Raw genomic sequence first — 22,661 nt, 5'->3', positions numbered from 1 at the left:
GGGAAAAAATAATAAGTTCAAGTATGGATATGGAAAAATTAAGTTTATAGTTATAGGTTATGGAAAAAAAATTAATTATATAGATATAGAACAAAAAATAAGTTTATATGGATATGGTGGCATCAGTACGAAATATGCCCAATTTACATACACCGGGGCCGCAGTACGATAAATACCCAATATTTAGACGTCGTGGCCAAAACATATATAGGGAGGCAGTGCTCGCCGACCGCCGTATTGTTCAAAATTTATGTTTATCATATTATTTTGGCAATGCTATATATAAATGATATCTTATACATATAATTCAATTATAGCGATATGGAAATACCATATTATATGTATAAAGAAAAAAAATGTATAATAAAATATACATTGACATACAAATATGGCTAGTTGTATGGATATGCCGTATTCATTATATGGATACGGCATATAGATTATATAAATATGACCAAAAAATATTTTATATTGATATGGCAAATAAAGAAATTACTTGAATATGGAAATAAAAGAAGTTATATTGATATGGAAGAAAATAATGAGTCATATAGATATGTTGGCATCAGTACGAAATATGCCCAATTTACATACACCGGGGCCGCAGTACGAAAAATACCCAATATTTAGACGTCGTGGCCAAAAACATATATAGGGAGGCAGTGCTCGCCGACCGGCCGTATTGTTCAAAATTTATGTTTATCATATTATTTTGGCAATGCTATATATAAATGATATCTTATACATATAATTCAATTATAGCGATATGGAAATACCATATTATATGTATAAAAAAAAAAAATGTATAATAAAATATACATTGACATACAAATATGGCTAGTTGTATGGATATGCCGTATTCATTATATGGATACGGCATATAGATTATATAAATATGACCAAAAAATATTTTATATTGATATGGCAAATAAAGAAATTACTTGAATATGGAAATAAAAGAAGTTATATTGATATGGAAGAAAATAATGAGTCATATAGATATGTTGGCATCAGTACGAAATATGCCCAATTTACATACACCGGGGCCGCAGTACGAAAAATACCCAATATTTAGACGTCGTGGCCAAAAACATATATAGGGAGGCAGTGCTCGCCGACCGGCCGTATTGTTCAAAATTTATGTTTATCATATTATTTTGGCAATGCTATATATAAATGATATCTTATACATATAATTCAATTATAGCGATATGGAAATACCATATTATATGTATAAAGAAAAAAAATGTATAATAAAATATACATTGACATACAAATATGGCTAGTTGTATGGATATGCCGTATTCATTATATGGATACGGCATATAGATTATATAAATATGACCAAAAAATATTTTATATTGATATGGCAAATAAAGAAATTACTTGAATATGGAAATAAAAGAAGTTATATTGATATGGAAGAAAATAATGAGTCATATAGATATGTTGGCATCAGTACGAAATATGCCCAATTTACATACACCGGGGCCGCAGTACGAAAAATACCCAATATTTAGACGTCGTGGCCAAAAACATATATAGGGAGGCAGTGCTCGCCGACCGGCCGTATTGTTCAAAATTTATGTTTATCATATTATTTTGGCAATGCTATATATAAATGATATCTTATACATATAATTCAATTATAGCGATATGGAAATACCATATTATATGTATAAAGAAAAAAAATGTATAATAAAATATACATTGACATACAAATATGGCTAGTTGTATGGATATGCCGTATTCATTATATGGATACGGCATATAGATTATATGGATATGACCAAAAAATAATTCATAAAGAAATTATATGAATATGGCAGAAATAATTGGTTATATTAATATGATCAAATAATACTTTATATAAAAAAGTGAATATCTTTGGTTGGGTGGCAAAGAGAATTAAATATGCCCGATATATAGACGTCGTGGCCAAAAACTACTATAGGGTGAAGTGCTTGTCTGTTGGTCTATATATATACATATAATATTTTATGCGTACACATTATTATTATAGATAGTTAATATCTATCGTATGGGTGGCAAACGGAATTAAATAATTTCGATATTTAGACGTCGTGGCCAAAAACTACTATAGGATGGTCAGTGGTTGTCCACCAATTAATTATTGAACAAACCATATGAATATCATATGCTGTTGTCAATATAATGTATATCAATAATAATAAAAAATAAGGATGGTACAGTAAGTAGTCCATCTACTATTGAACAAAATATATTATAATATATACTTTTGTTATCAATAGAACAACATATATTAAAATCAAAATATTATCCGTATAAATTTGTTTCTTAAATGAAATTAAGACTTGGCTACGCGGTTAATATTATAAACCCATGATAATAAGGTGAAACAGAGGTCAAGTTTCTATTATATATAGAATAACAAATTGTTTCCGACTTTTATCGTTAATCTTTGGTGGCAGGTATATATGATAATTTATATTAAATTATTATATCCCCTGTCGTTTGGGCACAGAGTATCGCTTGCCGGTACAATGTGTTTACAAAAAGCATTATAATAAAATATAATTGCAATATTAGTGATCAAAATAATTTCATATGCGCTCGGTTTTATATCATATATTACCAGAGAGTTATATGGAAAAGATAAATTTTAAATTTATCATCAAAATGCAAATGATTTAACTCAATATTTATATTGGTTAAACAAAAATTGTACATGTGTGGATACAATAATTATGTATGTTGAACAAAAATGATATTTTAGAATGAAATATGTATATATAATATAATAAAAACTTATAGAAAGAACAATATATATTGAAAATTGTGTTATAAAAAAGTTGTACTTTTTCTTTAACATCAATTATAAACTTGTTATATTAGTGGCGAAACAAGTAAAAATTAAAGAACGTATACGAATGCCATATAAAAATGGCCGTATTCGAATTAAAATAGAATTATTTCACAAAGCAAAAAAAAAATATTGAATTAAAATCAATATTTAAGAAAAACCGAACATATAAAATGGAAATAAAATCTATTATATTTATATTACTAATTTCTATTCAAAAAATATGAATGAAATATGAACGAAAACATTATTCTGGTTGATCCTGCCAGTAGTTATATGCTTGTCTCAAAGATTAAGCCATGCATGTCTAAGTACACACGAATTAAAAGTGAAACCGCAAAAGGCTCATTATATCAGTTATGGTTCCTTAGATCGTTAACAGTTACTTGGATAACTGTGGTAATTCTAGAGCTAATACATGCAATTAAAACATGAACCTTATGGGACATGTGCTTTTATTAGGCTAAAACCAAGCGATCGCAAGATCGTTATATTGGTTGAACTCTAGATAACATGCAGATCGTATGGTCTTGTACCGACGACAGATCTTTCAAATGTCTGCCCTATCAACTTTTGATGGTAGTATCTAGGACTACCATGGTTGCAACGGGTAACGGGGAATCAGGGTTCGATTCCGGAGAGGGAGCCTGAGAAACGGCTACCACATCTAAGGAAGGCAGCAGGCGCGTAAATTACCCACTCCCAGCTCGGGGAGGTAGTGACGAAAAATAACAATACAGGACTCATATCCGAGGCCCTGTAATTGGAATGAGTACACTTTAAATCCTTTAACAAGGACCAATTGGAGGGCAAGTCTGGTGCCAGCAGCCGCGGTAATTCCAGCTCCAATAGCGTATATTAAAGTTGTTGCGGTTAAAACGTTCGTAGTTGAACTTGTGCTTCATACGGGTAGTACAACTTACAATTGTGGTTAGTACTATACCTTTATGTATGTAAGCGTATTACCGGTGGAGTTCTTATATGTGTTTAAATACTTGTATTTTTTCATATGTTCCTCCTATTTAAAAACCTGCATTAGTGCTCTTAAACGAGTGTTATTGTGGGCCGGTACAATTACTTTGAACAAATTAGAGTGCTTAAAGCAGGCTTCAAATGCCTGAATATTCTGTGCATGGGATAATGAAATAAGACCTCTGTTCTGCTTTCATTGGTTTTCAGATCAAGAGGTAATGATTAATAGAAGCAGTTTGGGGGCATTAGTATTACGACGCGAGAGGTGAAATTCTTGGACCGTCGTAAGACTAACTTAAGCGAAAGCATTTGCCAAAGATGTTTTCATTAATCAAGAACGAAAGTTAGAGGTTCGAAGGCGATCAGATACCGCCCTAGTTCTAACCATAAACGATGCCAGCTAGCAATTGGGTGTAGCTACTTTTATGGCTCTCTCAGTCGCTTCCCGGGAAACCAAAGCTTTTGGGCTCCGGGGGAAGTATGGTTGCAAAGCTGAAACTTAAAGGAATTGACGGAAGGGCACCACCAGGAGTGGAGCCTGCGGCTTAATTTGACTCAACACGGGAAAACTTACCAGGTCCGAACATAAGTGTGTAAGACAGATTGATAGCTCTTTCTCGAATCTATGGGTGGTGGTGCATGGCCGTTCTTAGTTCGTGGAGTGATTTGTCTGGTTAATTCCGATAACGAACGAGACTCAAATATATTAAATAGATATCTTCAGGATTATGGTGTTGAAGCTTATATAGCCTTCATTCATGGTGGCAGTAAAATGTTTATTGTGTTTGAATGTGTTTATATAAGTGGAGCCGTACCTGTTGGTTTGTCCCATTATAAGGACACTAGCTTCTTAAATGGACAAATTGCGTCTAGCAATAATGAGATTGAGCAATAACAGGTCTGTGATGCCCTTAGATGTCCTGGGCTGCACGCGCGCTACAATGAAAGTATCAACGTGTATTTCCTAGACCGAGAGGTCCGGGTAAACCGCTGAACCACTTTCATGCTTGGGATTGTGAACTGAAACTGTTCACATGAACTTGGAATTCCCAGTAAGTGTGAGTCATTAACTCGCATTGATTACGTCCCTGCCCTTTGTACACACCGCCCGTCGCTACTACCGATTGAATTATTTAGTGAGGTCTCCGGACGTGATCACTGTGACGCCTTGTGTGTTACGGTTGTTTCGCAAAAGTTGACCGAACTTGATTATTTAGAGGAAGTAAAAGTCGTAACAAGGTTTCCGTAGGTGAACCTGCGGAAGGATCATTATTGTATAATATCCTTACCGTTAATAAAAAAATTTGTTAATACAAATTTAATACAAATTACCAATATATATATATATATATACATAATAATTATAATAATAATTAGACAAAAAATATGATCTTAAAAGTAAAAGATCAAATATATTTCGAACAAGCAAATCGAAATATTGTAATAATATAATATTATTACAAATAAATTAAATAGAAACAAACATAAAATTCGAACAAGCAAATCGAATTATTAATATAATAAAATATATTTTATATATTTATTATAAACTTTTGTGTGTATATGGACCATAATATACACGCGTTGCGAGATGTATTGGCCAACTAATTTGATGATGATCATACATTGGATAATGCAACAACCTAAAATATACAATGTTGTACCTGGTTTCAGGTTAATGTTTTATATAAAATTATCAATATATATTAACAAACAAATGCCATTACAAATAATACTTTGATATATATTGTTTATATAAAACTAAGACATTTCGCAGCATTTATTTTAGGTATATAAATACATTTATTGAAGGAATTGATATATGCCAGTAAAATGGTCTATTTTTAATTTCTTTCAATAAAAACATATTTGACCAAATTTAAACCCAAATTATTAAACTCTAAGCGGTGGATCACTCGGCTCATGGGTCGATGAAGAACGCAGCAAACTGTGCGTCATCGTGTGAACTGCAGGACACATGAACATCGACATTTTGAACGCATATCGCAGTCCATGCTGTTATGTACTTTAATTAATTTTATAGTGCTGCTTGGACTACATATGGTTGAGGGTTGTAAGACTATGCTAATTAAGTTGTTTATACAAATTTTATAATAAAATTTTATAAGCATATGGTATATTATTGGATAAAAATAATTTAATTATTTTATTCATAATATTAACAAATATATGAAAAACATTATCTCACAATAGTAATTAAACTGTGAGAAAAACGAAGAGGAATATTTTCTTTTTCAATCAAATAATACTGAGAAATGTCTAGCATAAAATATTATCTAGAATTGTCTCTTATTAATGATTTGAAATATGAAAAACGTTGACAATATTATTATTCTTCGTTAATTCGTTACAAATAAATGCCATTAATATATATATACGTCAGCTTTAAACGAATTTAATAAAATGTTTTATCATTATATATAAAGAATTAATTGCAAATAAAAGTTATATACAACCTCAACTCATATGGGACTACCCCCTGAATTTAAGCATATTAATTAGGGGAGGAAAAGAAACTAACAAGGATTTTCTTAGTAGCGGCGAGCGAAAAGAAATCAGTTCAGCACTAAGTCACTTTGTCTATATGGCAAATGTGAGATGCAGTGTATGGAGCGTCAATATTCTAGTATGAGAAATTAACGATTTAAGTCCTTCTTAAATGAGGCCATTTACCCATAGAGGGTGCCAGGCCCGTATAACGTTAATGATTACTAGATGATGTTTCCAAAGAGTCGTGTTGCTTGATAGTGCAGCACTAAGTGGGTGGTAAACTCCATCTAAAACTAAATATAACCATGAGACCGATAGTAAACAAGTACCGTGAGGGAAAGTTGAAAAGAACTCTGAATAGAGAGTTAAACAGTACGTGAAACTGCTTAGAGGTTAAGCCCGATGAACCTGAATATCCGTTATGGAAAATTCATCATTAAAATTGTAATATTTAAACAATATTATGATAATAGTGTGCATTTTTTCCATATAAGGACATTGTAATCTATTAGCATACCAAATTTATCATAAAATATAACTTATAGTTTATTCAAATTAAATTGCTTGCATTTTAACACAGAATAAATGTTATTAATTTGATAAAGTGCTGATAGATTTATATGAATACAGTGCGTTAATTTTTCGGAATTATATAATGGCATGATTATCATTGATTTTTGTGTTTATTATATGCACTTGTAGGATTAACAATGCGAAAGATTCAGGATACCTTCGGGACCCGTCTTGAAACACGGACCAAGGAGTCTAACATATGTGCAAGTTATTGGGATATAAACCTAATAGCGTAATTAACTTGACTAATAATGGGATTAGTTTTTTAACTATTTATAGCTAATTAACACAATCCCGGGGCGTTCTATATAGTTATGTATAATGATATTTATATTATTTATGCCTCTAACTGGAACGTACCTTGAGCATATATGCTGTGACCCGAAAGATGGTGAACTATACTTGATCAGGTTGAAGTCAGGGGAAACCCTGATGGAAGACCGAAACAGTTCTGACGTGCAAATCGATTGTCAGAATTGAGTATAGGGGCGAAAGACCAATCGAACCATCTAGTAGCTGGTTCCTTCCGAAGTTTCCCTCAGGATAGCTGGTGCATTTTAATATTATATAAAATAATCTTATCTGGTAAAGCGAATGATTAGAGGCCTTAGGGTCGAAACGATCTTAACCTATTCTCAAACTTTAAATGGGTAAGAACCTTAACTTTCTTGATATGAAGTTTAAGGTTATGATATAATGTGCCCAGTGGGCCACTTTTGGTAAGCAGAACTGGCGCTGTGGGATGAACCAAACGTAATGTTACGGTGCCCAAATTAACAACTCATGCAGATACCATGAAAGGCGTTGGTTGCTTAAAACAGCAGGACGGTGATCATGGAAGTCGAAATCCGCTAAGGAGTGTGTAACAACTCACCTGCCGAAGCAACTAGCCCTTAAAATGGATGGCGCTTAAGTTGTATACCTATACATTACCGCTAAAGTAGATGATTTATATTACTTGTGATATAAATTTTGAAACTTTAGTGAGTAGGAAGGTACAATGGTATGCGTAGAAGTGTTTGGCGTAAGCCTGCATGGAGCTGCCATTGGTACAGATCTTGGTGGTAGTAGCAAATAATCGAATGAGACCTTGGAGGACTGAAGTGGAGAAGGGTTTCGTGTGAACAGTGGTTGATCACGAGTTAGTCGGTCCTAAGTTCAAGGCGAAAGCCGAAAATTTTCAAGTAAAACCAAAAACGCAATATATACAAATCAAGCTAATATAATATACTTGAATAATTTTGAACGAAAGGGAATACGGTTCCAATTCCGTAACCTGTTGAGTATCCGTTTGTTATTAAATATGGGCCTCGTGCTCATCCTGGCAACAGGAACGACCATAAAGAAGCCGTCGAGAGATATCGGAAGAGTTTTCTTTTCTGTTTTATAGCCGTACTACCATGGAAGTCTTTCGCAGAGAGATATGGTAGATGGGCTAGAAGAGCATGACATATACTGTTGTGTCGATATTTTCTCCTCGGACCTTGAAAATTTATGGTGGGGACACGCAAACTTCTCAACAGGCCGTACCAATATCCGCAGCTGGTCTCCAAGGTGAAGAGTCTCTAGTCGATAGAATAATGTAGGTAAGGGAAGTCGGCAAATTAGATCCGTAACTTCGGGATAAGGATTGGCTCTGAAGATTGAGATAGTCGGGCTTGATTGGGAAACAATAACATGGTTTATGTGCTCGTTCTGGGTAAATAGAGTTTCTAGCATTTATGTTAGTTACTTGTTCCCCGGATAGTTAGTTACGTAGCCAATTGTGGAACTTTCTTGCTAAAATTTTTAAGAATACTAATTGGGTCAAACCAATTAGTTCTTATTAATTATAACGATTATCAATTAACAATCAATTCAGAACTGGCACGGACTTGGGGAATCCGACTGTCTAATTAAAACAAAGCATTGTGATGGCCCTAGCGGGTGTTGACACAATGTGATTTCTGCCCAGTGCTCTGAATGTCAAAGTGAAGAAATTCAAGTAAGCGCGGGTCAACGGCGGGAGTAACTATGACTCTCTTAAGGTAGCCAAATGCCTCGTCATCTAATTAGTGACGCGCATGAATGGATTAACGAGATTCCTACTGTCCCTATCTACTATCTAGCGAAACCACAGCCAAGGGAACGGGCTTGGAATAATTAGCGGGGAAAGAAGACCCTTTTGAGCTTGACTCTAATCTGGCAGTGTAAGGAGACATAAGAGGTGTAGAATAAGTGGGAGATATTAGACTTCGGTTTGGTATCGTCAATGAAATACCACTACTCTTATTGTTTCCTTACTTACTTGATTAAATGGAACGTGTATCATTTCCTAGCCATTATACGGATATATTTATTATATCTTATGGTATTGGGTTTTGATGCAAGCTTCTTGATCAAAGTATCACGAGTTTGTTATATAATCGCAAACAAATTCTTTAATAAAACGGTGCATTTATGTATTTTTGATTTGAAAATTTGGTATAACTCCAATTACTCAGGTATGATCCAATTCAAGGACATTGCCAGGTAGGGAGTTTGACTGGGGCGGTACATCTCTCAAATAATAACGGAGGTGTCCCAAGGCCAGCTCAGTGCGGACAGAAACCACACATAGAGCAAAAGGGCAAATGCTGACTTGATCTCGGTGTTCAGTACACACAGGGACAGCAAAAGCTCGGCCTATCGATCCTTTTGGTTTAAAGAGTTTTTAACAAGAGGTGTCAGAAAAGTTACCATAGGGATAACTGGCTTGTGGCGGCCAAGCGTTCATAGCGACGTCGCTTTTTGATCCTTCGATGTCGGCTCTTCCTATCATTGTGAAGCAAAATTCACCAAGCGTTGGATTGTTCACCCATGCAAGGGAACGTGAGCTGGGTTTAGACCGTCGTGAGACAGGTTAGTTTTACCCTACTAATGACAAAACGTTGTTGCGACAGCATTCCTGCGTAGTACGAGAGGAACCGCAGGTACGGACCAATGGCACAATACTTGTTCGAGCGAACAGTGGTATGACGCTACGTCCGTTGGATTATGCCTGAACGCCTCTAAGGTCGTATCCGTGCTGGACTGCAATGATAAATAAGGGGCAATTTGCATTGTATGGCTTCTAAACCATTTAAAGTTTATAATTTACTTTATAAACGACAATGGATGTGATGCCAATGTAATTTGTAACATAGTAAATTGGGAGGATCTTCGATCACCTGATGCCGCGCTAGTTACATATAAAAGCATTATTTAATACAATGACAAAGCCTAGAATCAATTGTAAACGACTTTTGTAACAGGCAAGGTGTTGTAAGTGGTTGAGCAGCTGCCATACTGCGATCCACTGAAGCTTATCCTTTGCTTGATGATTCGATAATAAACATAAATTTAATTGTGTTTATTTTGTTTGGCTTTTTTAAGTCAGAATATATATATATATAAAATATATATATATAAAATAATAATTATATTTAAATAAATTTTATTTAAATATATTTAACAATGGTAGCCATATGTATCGTCATCCTATTAGTGACGCGTATAAAAATATTCTAAGTCCGAACATGCAAATAAGAGACATATGCAAGTATATGTACTTCTTAAGGTAGCCAACTGAATCGTCATCCTATTAGTGACGTGTATACAAATATTCTAAGTCCGAACATACAAGTAAGAGACATATGCAAGTATATGTACCTCTTAAGGTAGCCAACTGAATCGTCATCCTATTAGTGACGTGTATACAAATATTCTAAGTCCGAACATACAAGTAAGAGACATATGCAAGTATATGTACCTCTTAAGGTAGCCAACTGAATCGTCATCCTATTAGTGACGCGTATAAAAATATTCTAAGTCCGAACATGCAAATAAGAGACATATGCAAGTATATGTACCTCTTAAGGTAGCCAACTGAATCGTCATCCTATTAGTGACGTGTATAAAAATATTCTAAGTCCGAACATACAAGTAAGAGACATATGCAAGTATATGTACCTCTTAAGGTAGCCAACTGAATCGTCATCCTATTAGTGACGTGTATAAAAATATTCTAAGTCCGAACATACAAGTAAGAGACATATGCAAGTATATGTACCTCTTAAGGTAGCCAACTGAATCGTCATCCTATTAGTGACGTGTATAAAAATATTCTAAGTCCGAACATGCAAGTAAAAGACATATGCAAGTCAATGTTCCTCTTAAATAGATGATTGAATCGTCATCCTATTAGTGACGTGTATAAAAATATTCCAAGTCCAAACATGAGTTATATGGATATGAAAATAATATTAAGTTCTAGTATGGATATGAAAAAATGAGTTATATGGATATGGGAAAAATAACAAGTTCTAGTATGGATATGAAAAAAATGAGTTATGTGGATATGGGAAAAATAATAAGTTCTAGTATGGATATGAAAAAAAATGAGTTATATGGATATGGAAAAGAATACAGAGTTCTAGTATGGATATGGAAAAATGAGTTATATGAATATGGGAAAAATGATAAGTTCTAGTATGGATATGAAAAAATATTGAGTTATATGGATATTAAAGAAATAATAAGTTCTAGTATGGATATGGAATAAAATGAGTTATATAGATATGGCAAAAAATTTAATGTTCTAGTATGGATATGAAAAAAATTAGTTATATGAATATGGGAAAATTTATAAGTTCTAGTATGGATATGGGAAAAATAATAAGTTCTAGTATGGATATAAAAAAATATTGAGTTATATGGATATTAAAGAAATAATAAGTTCTAGTATGGATATGGAAAAAAATTAGTTATATTGATATGCTAAATAATGAGTTATATGCATATGGGAAAAATACTAAGTTGTAGTATGGATATGGGAAGAATACTGAGTTCTAGTATGGATATGGAAAAAAATTAGTTATATTGATATGCTAAAATAATGAGTTTTATGGATATGGAAAATACTAAGTTGTAGTATGGATATGGGAAGAATACTGAGTTCTAGTATGGATATGGGAAAAAAATAAGTTCTAGTATGGATATGAAAAAATATTGAGTTTTATGGATATTGAAAAGATAATAAGTTCTAGTATGGATATGGAAAAATATTAATTATATTGTATTAGTAAATAATAAGTTATATGGATATAGGAAGAAAATTAGGTTCTAGTATGGATATGAAAAAAATTAGTTATATGAATATGGGAAAATTAAAAGTTCTAGTATGGATATGGGAAAAATAATAAGTTCTAGTATGGATATGAAAAATATTGAGTTATATGATATTAAAGAAATAATAAGTTCTAGTATGGATATGGAATAAATGAGTTGATATGAGATATATGGATATGTAAATATAATTCTAGTGTGGATATGAAAAAATTAGTTATATGGATATGGAAAAATAATAAGTTCTAGTATGGATATGGAAAAAAGAATAGTTCTAGTATGGATATGAAAAATATATTATAGAAAAAAAATAAGTTATAATATGTGATCTAGAAATATGAATATAGGAGAGTATATGAATATGGAAAAAATATATTGATATGGTAAAATAATGATTATTATGGATATAATAAATATATCTTATACATATAATTCAGTGTGGATATGGAAAAACCAGTTATATGGATATGGAAAAAAAATAATAAGTATATCATAGGATATGGATATGCAAAAATATATAGTTTATAAATAGTTTTTATAGGATATGGAAAAAAAAATTAATTATATAGATATAGAACAAAAAATAAGTTATATAGATATGGTGGCATCAGTACGAAATATGCCCAATTTACATACACCGGAGCCGCAGTACGAAAAATACCCAATATTTAGACGTCGTGGCCAAAAACATATATAGGGAGGCAGTGCTCGCCGACCGGCCGTATTGTTCAAAATTTATGTTTATCATATTATTTTGGCAATGCTATATATAAATGATATCTTATACATATAATTCAATTATAGCGATATGGAAATACCATATTATATGTATAAAGAAAAAAAATGTATAATAAAATATACATTGACATACAAATATGGCTAGTTGTATGGATATGCCGTATTCATTATATGGATACGGCATATAGATTATATAAATATGACCAAAAAATATTTTATATTGATATGGCAAATAAAGAAATTACTTGAATATGGAAATAAAAGAAGTTATATTGATATGGAAGAAAATAATGAGTCATATAGATATGTTGGCATCAGTACGAAATATGCCCAATTTACATACACCGGGGCCGCAGTACGAAAAATACCCAATATTTAGACGTCGTGGCCAAAAACATATATAGGGAGGCAGTGCTCGCCGACCGGCCGTATTGTTCAAAATTTATGTTTATCATATTATTTTGGCAATGCTATATATAAATGATATCTTATACATATAATTCAATTATAGCGATATGGAAATACCATATTATATGTATAAAGAAAAAAAATGTATAATAAAATATACATTGACATACAAATATGGCTAGTTGTATGGATATGCCGTATTCATTATATGGATACGGCATATAGATTATATAAATATGACCAAAAAATATTTTATATTGATATGGCAAATACAGAAATTACTTGAATATGGAAATAAAAGAAGTTATATTGATATGGAAGAAAATAATGAGTCATATAGATATGTTGGCATCAGTACGAAATATGCCCAATTTACATACACCGGGGCCGCAGTACGAAAAATACCCAATATTTAGACGTCGTGGCCAAAAACATATATAGGGAGGCAGTGCTCGCCGACCGGCCGTATTGTTCAAAATTTATGTTTATCATATTATTTTGGCAATGCTATATATAAATGATATCTTATACATATAATTCAATTATAGCGATATGGAAATACCATATTATATGTATAAAGAAAAAAAATGTATAATAAAATATACATTGACATACAAATATGGCTAGTTGTATGGATATGCCGTATTCATTATATGGATACGGCATATAGATTATATGGATATGACCAAAAAATAATTCATAAAGAAATTATATGAATATGGCAGAAATAATTGGTTATATTAATATGATCAAATAATACTTTATATAAAAAAGTGAATATCTTTGGTTGGGTGGCAAAGAGAATTAAATATGCCCGATATATAGACGTCGTGGCCAAAAACTACTATAGGGTGAAGTGCTTGTCTGTTGGTCTATATATATACATATAATATTTTATGCGTACACATTATTATTATAGATAGTTAATATCTATCGTATGGGTGGCAAACGGAATTAAATAATTTCGATATTTAGACGTCGTGGCCAAAAACTACTATAGGATGGTCAGTGGTTGTCCACCAATTAATTATTGAACAAACCATATGAATATCATATGCTGTTGTCAATATAATGTATATCAATAATAATAAAAAATAAGGATGGTACAGTAAGTAGTCCATCTACTATTGAACAAAATATATTATAATATATACTTTTGTTATCAATAGAACAACATATATTAAAATCAAAATATTATCCGTATAAATTTGTTTCTTAAATGAAATTAAGACTTGGCTACGCGGTTAATATTATAAACCCATGATAATAAGGTGAAACAGAGGTCAAGTTTCTATTATATATAGAATAACAAATTGTTTCCGACTTTTATCGTTAATCTTTGGTGGCAGGTATATATGATAATTTATATTAAATTATTATATCCCCTGTCGTTTGGGCACAGAGTATCGCTTGCCGGTACAATGTGTTTACAAAAAGCATTATAATAAAATATAATTGCAATATTAGTGATCAAAATAATTTCATATGCGCTCGGTTTTATATCATATATTACCAGAGAGTTATATGGAAAAGATAAATTTTAAATTTATCATCAAAATGCAAATGATTTAACTCAATATTTATATTGGTTAAACAAAAATTGTACATGTGTGGATACAATAATTATGTATGTTGAACAAAAATGATATTTTAGAATGAAATATGTATATATAATATAATAAAAACTTATAGAAAGAACAATATATATTGAAAATTGTGTTATAAAAAAGTTGTACTTTTTCTTTAACATCAATTATAAACTTGTTATATTAGTGGCGAAACAAGTAAAAATTAAAGAACGTATACGAATGCCATATAAAAATGGCCGTATTCGAATTAAAATAGAATTATTTCACAAAGCAAAAAAAAAATATTGAATTAAAATCAATATTTAAGAAAAACCGAACATATAAAATGGAAATAAAATCTATTATATTTATATTACTAATTTCTATTCAAAAAATATGAATGAAATATGAACGAAAACATTATTCTGGTTGATCCTGCCAGTAGTTATATGCTTGTCTCAAAGATTAAGCCATGCATGTCTAAGTACACACGAATTAAAAGTGAAACCGCAAAAGGCTCATTATATCAGTTATGGTTCCTTAGATCGTTAACAGTTACTTGGATAACTGTGGTAATTCTAGAGCTAATACATGCAATTAAAACATGAACCTTATGGGACATGTGCTTTTATTAGGCTAAAACCAAGCGATCGCAAGATCGTTATATTGGTTGAACTCTAGATAACATGCAGATCGTATGGTCTTGTACCGACGACAGATCTTTCAAATGTCTGCCCTATCAACTTTTGATGGTAGTATCTAGGACTACCATGGTTGCAACGGGTAACGGGGAATCAGGGTTCGATTCCGGAGAGGGAGCCTGAGAAACGGCTACCACATCTAAGGAAGGCAGCAGGCGCGTAAATTACCCACTCCCAGCTCGGGGAGGTAGTGACGAAAAATAACAATACAGGACTCATATCCGAGGCCCTGTAATTGGAATGAGTACACTTTAAATCCTTTAACAAGGACCAATTGGAGGGCAAGTCTGGTGCCAGCAGCCGCGGTAATTCCAGCTCCAATAGCGTATATTAAAGTTGTTGCGGTTAAAACGTTCGTAGTTGAACTTGTGCTTCATACGGGTAGTACAACTTACAATTGTGGTTAGTACTATACCTTTATGTATGTAAGCGTATTACCGGTGGAGTTCTTATATGTGTTTAAATACTTGTATTTTTTCATATGTTCCTCCTATTTAAAAACCTGCATTAGTGCTCTTAAACGAGTGTTATTGTGGGCCGGTACAATTACTTTGAACAAATTAGAGTGCTTAAAGCAGGCTTCAAATGCCTGAATATTCTGTGCATGGGATAATGAAATAAGACCTCTGTTCTGCTTTCATTGGTTTTCAGATCAAGAGGTAATGATTAATAGAAGCAGTTTGGGGGCATTAGTATTACGACGCGAGAGGTGAAATTCTTGGACCGTCGTAAGACTAACTTAAGCGAAAGCATTTGCCAAAGATGTTTTCATTAATCAAGAACGAAAGTTAGAGGTTCGAAGGCGATCAGATACCGCCCTAGTTCTAACCATAAACGATGCCAGCTAGCAATTGGGTGTAGCTACTTTTATGGCTCTCTCAGTCGCTTCCCGGGAAACCAAAGCTTTTGGGCTCCGGGGGAAGTATGGTTGCAAAGCTGAAACTTAAAGGAATTGACGGAAGGGCACCACCAGGAGTGGAGCCTGCGGCTTAATTTGACTCAACACGGGAAAACTTACCAGGTCCGAACATAAGTGTGTAAGACAGATTGATAGCTCTTTCTCGAATCTATGGGTGGTGGTGCATGGCCGTTCTTAGTTCGTGGAGTGATTTGTCTGGTTAATTCCGATAACGAACGAGACTCAAATATATTAAATAGATATCTTCAGGATTATGGTGTTGAAGCTTATATAGCCTTCATTCATGGTGGCAGTAAAATGTTTATTGTGTTTGAATGTGTTTATATAAGTGGAGCCGTACCTGTTGGTTTGTCCCATTATAAGGACACTAGCTTCTTAAATGGACAAATTGCGTCTAGCAATAATGAGATTGAGCAATAACAGGTCTGTGATGCCCTTAGATGTCCTGGGCTGCACGCGCGCTACAATGAAAGTATCAACGTGTATTTCCTAGACCGAGAGGTCCGGGTAAACCGCTGAACCACTTTCATGCTTGGGATTGTGAACTGAAACTGTTCACATGAACTTGGAATTCCCAGTAAGTGTGAGTCATTAACTCGCATTGATTACGTCCCTGCCCTTTGTACACTACCGCCCGTCGCTACTACCGATTGAATTATTTAGTGAGGTCTCCGGACGTGATCACTGTGACGCCTTGTGTGTTACGGTTGTTTCGCAAAAGTTGACCGAACTTGATTATTTAGAGGAAGTAAAAGTCGTAACAAGGTTTCCGTAGGTGAACCTGCGGAAGGATCATTATTGTATAATATCCTTACCGTTAATAAAAAAATTTGTTAATACAAATTTAATACAAATTACCAATATATATATATATATACATAATAATTATAATAATAATTATACCAAAAATATGATCTTAAAAGTAAAAGATCAAATAAATTTCGAACAAGCAAATCGAAATATTGTAATAATATAATATTATTACAAATAAATTAAATAGAAACAAACATAAAATTCGAACAAGCAAATCGAATTATTAATATAATAAAATATATTTTATATATTTATTATAAACTTTTGTGTGTATATGGACCATAATATACACGCGTTGCGAGATGTATTGGCCAACTAATTTGATGATGATCATACATTGGATAATGCAACAACCTAAAATATACAATGTTGTACCTGGTTTCAGGTTAATGTTTTATATAAAATTATCAATATATATTAACAAACAAATGCCATTACAAATAATACTTTGATATATATTGTTTATATAAAACTAAGACATTTCGCAGCATTTATGTTAGGTATATAAATACATTTATTGAAGGAATTGATATATGCCAGTAAAATGGTGTATTTTTAATTTCTTTCAATAAAAACATATTTGACCAAATTTAAAACCAATATTATAAAACTCTAAGCGGTGGATCACTCGGCTCATGGGTCGATGAAGAACGCAGCAAACTGTGCGTCATCGTGTGAACTGCAGGACACATGAACATCGACATTTTGAACGCATATCGCAGTCCATGCTGTTATGTACTTTAATTAATTTTATAGTGCTGCTTGGACTACATATGGTTGAGGGTTGTAAGACTATGCTAATTAAGTTGTTTATACAAATTTTATAATAAAATTTTATAAGCATATGGTATATTATTGGATAAAAATAATTTAATTATTTTATTCATAATATTAACAAATATATGAAAAACATTATCTCACAATAGTATTTAAACTTTGAGAAAAACGAAGAGGAATATTTTCTTTTTCAATCAAATAATACTGAGAAATGTCTAGCATAAAATATTATCTAGAATTGTCTCTTATTAATGATTTGAAATATGAAAAACGTTGACAATATTATTATTCTTCGTTAATTCGTTACAAATAAATGCCATTAATATATATATACGTCAGCTTTAAACGAATTTAATAAAATGTTTTATCATTATATATAAAGAATTAATTGCAAATAAAAGTTATATACAACCTCAACTCATATGGGACTACCCCCTGAATTTAAGCATATTAATTAGGGGAGGAAAAGAAACTAACAAGGATTTTCTTAGTAGCGGCGAGCGAAAAGAAATCAGTTCAGCACTAAGTCACTTTGTCTATATGGCAAATGTGAGATGCAGTGTATGGAGCGTCAATATTCTAGTATGAGAAATTAACGATTTAAGTCCTTCTTAAATGAGGCCATTTACCCATAGAGGGTGCCAGGCCCGTATAACGTTAATGATTACTAGATGATGTTTCCAAAGAGTCGTGTTGCTTGATAGTGCAGCACTAAGTGGGTGGTAAACTCCATCTAAAACTAAATATAACCATGAGACCGATAGTAAACAAGTACCGTGAGGGAAAGTTGAAAAGAACTCTGAATAGAGAGTTAAACAGTACGTGAAACTGCTTAGAGGTTAAGCCCGATGAACCTGAATATCCGTTATGGAAAATTCATCATTAAAATTGTAATATTTAAACAATATTATGATAATAGTGTGCATTTTTTCCATATAAGGACATTGTAATCTATTAGCATACCAAATTTATCATAAAATATAACTTATAGTTTATTCAAATTAAATTGCTTGCATTTTAACACAGAATAAATGTTATTAATTTGATAAAGTGCTGATAGATTTATATGAATACAGTGCGTTAATTTTTCGGAATTATATAATGGCATGATTATCATTGATTTTTGTGTTTATTATATGCACTTGTAGGATTAACAATGCGAAAGATTCAGGATACCTTCGGGACCCGTCTTGAAACACGGACCAAGGAGTCTAACATATGTGCAAGTTATTGGGATATAAACCTAATAGCGTAATTAACTTGACTAATAATGGGATTAGTTTTTTAACTATTTATAGCTAATTAACACAATCCCGGGGCGTTCTATATAGTTATGTATAATGATATTTATATTATTTATGCCTCTAACTGGAACGTACCTTGAGCATATATGCTGTGACCCGAAAGATGGTGAACTATACTTGATCAGGTTGAAGTCAGGGGAAACCCTGATGGAAGACCGAAACAGTTCTGACGTGCAAATCGATTGTCAGAATTGAGTATAGGGGCGAAAGACCAATCGAACCATCTAGTAGCTGGTTCCTTCCGAAGTTTCCCTCAGGATAGCTGGTGCATTTTAATATTATATAAAATAATCTTATCTGGTAAAGCGAATGATTAGAGGCCTTAGGGTCGAAACGATCTTAACCTATTCTCAAACTTTAAATGGGTAAGAACCTTAACTTTCTTGATATGAAGTTTAAGGTTATGATATAATGTGCCCAGTGGGCCACTTTTGGTAAGCAGAACTGGCGCTGTGGGATGAACCAAACGTAATGTTACGGTGCCCAAATTAACAACTCATGCAGATACCATGAAAGGCGTTGGTTGCTTAAAACAGCAGGACGGTGATCATGGAAGTCGAAATCCGCTAAGGAGTGTGTAACAACTCACCTGCCGAAGCAACTAGCCCTTAAAATGGATGGCGCTTAAGTTGTATACCTATACATTACCGCTAAAGTAGATGATTTATATTACTTGTGATATAAATTTTGAAACTTTAGTGAGTAGGAAGGTACAATGGTATGCGTAGAAGTGTTTGGCGTAAGCCTGCATGGAGCTGCCATTGGTACAGATCTTGGTGGTAGTAGCAAATAATCGAATGAGACCTTGGAGGACTGAAGTGGAGAAGGGTTTCGTGTGAACAGTGGTTGATCACGAGTTAGTCGGTCCTAAGTTCAAGGCGAAAGCCGAAAATTTTCAAGTAAAACCAAAAACGCAATATATACAAATCAAGCTAATATAATATACTTGAATAATTTTGAACGAAAGGGAATACGGTTCCAATTCCGTAACCTGTTGAGTATCCGTTTGTTATTAAATATGGGCCTCGTGCTCATCCTGGCAACAGGAACGACCATAAAGAAGCCGTCGAGAGATATCGGAAGAGTTTTCTTTTCTGTTTTATAGCCGTACTACCATGGAAGTCTTTCGCAGAGAGATATGGTAGATGGGCTAGAAGAGCATGACATATACTGTTGTGTCGATATTTTCTCCTCGGACCTTGAAAATTTATGGTGGGGACACGCAAACTTCTCAACAGGCCGTACCAATATCCGCAGCTGGTCTCCAAGGTGAAGAGTCTCTAGTCGATAGAATAATGTAGGTAAGGGAAGTCGGCAAATTAGATCCGTAACTTCGGGATAAGGATTGGCTCTGAAGATTGAGATAGTCGGGCTTGATTGGGAAACAATAACATGGTTTATGTGCTCGTTCTGGGTAAATAGAGTTTCTAGCATTTATGTTAGTTACTTGTTCCCCGGATAGTTAGTTACGTAGCCAATTGTGGAACTTTCTTGCTAAAATTTTTAAGAATACTAATTGGGTCAAACCAATTAGTTCTTATTAATTATAACGATTATCAATTAACAATCAATTCAGAACTGGCACGGACTTGGGGAATCCGACTGTCTAATTAAAACAAAGCATTGTGATGGCCCTAGCGGGTGTTGACACAATGTGATTTCTGCCCAGTGCTCTGAATGTCAAAGTGAAGAAATTCAAGTAAGCGCGGGTCAACGGCGGGAGTAACTATGACTCTCTTAAGGTAGCCAAATGCCTCGTCATCTAATTAGTGACGCGCATGAATGGATTAACGAGATTCCTACTGTCCCTATCTACTATCTAGCGAAACCACAGCCAAGGGAACGGGCTTGGAATAATTAGCGGGGAAAGAAGACCCTTTTGAGCTTGACTCTAATCTGGCAGTGTAAGGAGACATAAGAGGTGTAGAATAAGTGGGAGATATTAGACTTCGGTTTGGTATCGTCAATGAAATACCACTACTCTTATTGTTTCCTTACTTACTTGATTAAATGGAACGTGTATCATTTCCTAGCCATTATACGGATATATTTATTATATCTTATGGTATTGGGTTTTGATGCAAGCTTCTTGATCAAAGTATCACGAGTTTGTTATATAATCGCAAACAAATTCTTTAATAAAACGGTGCATTTATGTATTTTTGATTTGAAAATTTGGTATAACTCCAATTACTCAGGTATGATCCAATTCAAGGACATTGCCAGGTAGGGAGTTTGACTGGGGCGGTACATCTCTCAAATAATAACGGAGGTGTCCCAAGGCCAGCTCAGTGCGGACAGAAACCACACATAGAGCAAAAGGGCAAATGCTGACTTGATCTCGGTGTTCAGTACACACAGGGACAGCAAAAGCTCGGCCTATCGATCCTTTTGGTTTAAAGAGTTTTTAACAAGAGGTGTCAGAAAAGTTACCATAGGGATAACTGGCTTGTGGCGGCCAAGCGTTCATAGCGACGTCGCTTTTTGATCCTTCGATGTCGGCTCTTCCTATCATTGTGAAGCAAAATTCACCAAGCGTTGGATTGTTCACCCATGCAAGGGAACGTGAGCTGGGTTTAGACCGTCGTGAGACAGGTTAGTTTTACCCTACTAATGACAAAACGTTGTTGCGACAGCATTCCTGCGTAGTACGAGAGGAACCGCAGGTACGGACCAATGGCACAATACTTGTTCGAGCGAACAGTGGTATGACGCTACGTCCGTTGGATTATGCCTGAACGCCTCTAAGGTCGTATCCGTGCTGGACTGCAATGATAAATAAGGGGCAATTTGCATTGTATGGCTTCTAAACCATTTAAAGTTTATAATTTACTTTATAAACGACAATGGATGTGATGCCAATGTAATTTGTAACATAGTAAATTGGGAGGATCTTCGATCACCTGATGCCGCGCTAGTTACATATAAAAGCATTATTTAATACAATGACAAAGCCTAGAATCAATTGTAAACGACTTTTGTAACAGGCAAGGTGTTGTAAGTGGTTGAGCAGCTGCCATACTGCGATCCACTGAAGCTTATCCTTTGCTTGATGATTCGATAATAAACATAAATTTAATTGTGTTTATTTTGTTTGGCTTTTTTAAGTCAGAATATATATATATATAAAATATATATATATAAAATAATAATTATATTTAAATAAATTTTATTTAAATATATTTAACAATGGTAGCCATATGTATCGTCATCCTATTAGTGACGCGTATAAAAATATTCTAAGTCCGAACATGCAAATAAGAGACATATGCAAGTATATGTACTTCTTAAGGTAGCCAACTGAATCGTCATCCTATTAGTGACGTGTATACAAATATTCTAAGTCCGAACATACAAGTAAGAGACATATGCAAGTATATGTACCTCTTAAGGTAGCCAACTGAATCG

The 22,661-nt window shown here is 33.5% G+C and overlaps 6 non-coding genes across 6 annotated transcripts; all 6 read left to right on the top strand.

Moving 5' to 3' along the window:
- Positions 1 to 3,094: 3,094 nt before the first annotated feature.
- LOC138914126 (small subunit ribosomal RNA) lies at positions 3,095 to 5,089 on the top strand. Its single transcript, XR_011420002.1, has one exon. It is a non-coding gene; the product is annotated as a small subunit ribosomal RNA (ribosomal RNA).
- Positions 5,090 to 5,713: 624 nt separating this feature from the next.
- LOC138914125 (5.8S ribosomal RNA) lies at positions 5,714 to 5,892 on the top strand. The gene has a single exon (XR_011420001.1). It is a non-coding gene; the product is annotated as a 5.8S ribosomal RNA (ribosomal RNA).
- A 398-nt stretch (positions 5,893 to 6,290) lies between these two features.
- On the top strand, positions 6,291 to 10,247 carry LOC138914121 (large subunit ribosomal RNA). Its single transcript, XR_011419998.1, has one exon. It is a non-coding gene; the product is annotated as a large subunit ribosomal RNA (ribosomal RNA).
- A 4,914-nt stretch (positions 10,248 to 15,161) lies between these two features.
- Positions 15,162 to 17,157, top strand: LOC138914118 (small subunit ribosomal RNA). The gene has a single exon (XR_011419996.1). It is a non-coding gene; the product is annotated as a small subunit ribosomal RNA (ribosomal RNA).
- A 623-nt stretch (positions 17,158 to 17,780) lies between these two features.
- On the top strand, positions 17,781 to 17,959 carry LOC138914124 (5.8S ribosomal RNA). Its single transcript, XR_011420000.1, has one exon. It is a non-coding gene; the product is annotated as a 5.8S ribosomal RNA (ribosomal RNA).
- Positions 17,960 to 18,357: 398 nt separating this feature from the next.
- On the top strand, positions 18,358 to 22,314 carry LOC138914120 (large subunit ribosomal RNA). Its single transcript, XR_011419997.1, has one exon. It is a non-coding gene; the product is annotated as a large subunit ribosomal RNA (ribosomal RNA).
- The last annotated feature ends 347 nt before the right edge of the window (positions 22,315 to 22,661 follow it).

The sequence above is a fragment of the Drosophila takahashii genome, unplaced genomic scaffold (genome assembly GCF_030179915.1).
Source record: "Drosophila takahashii strain IR98-3 E-12201 unplaced genomic scaffold, DtakHiC1v2 scaffold_12, whole genome shotgun sequence".
NCBI classification, from domain to species: Eukaryota; Metazoa; Arthropoda; class Insecta; order Diptera; family Drosophilidae; genus Drosophila; species Drosophila takahashii.
The sequence above is the reverse complement of the archived record's forward strand: the minus strand, read 5'-3'. Positions and strand labels throughout refer to the sequence as shown.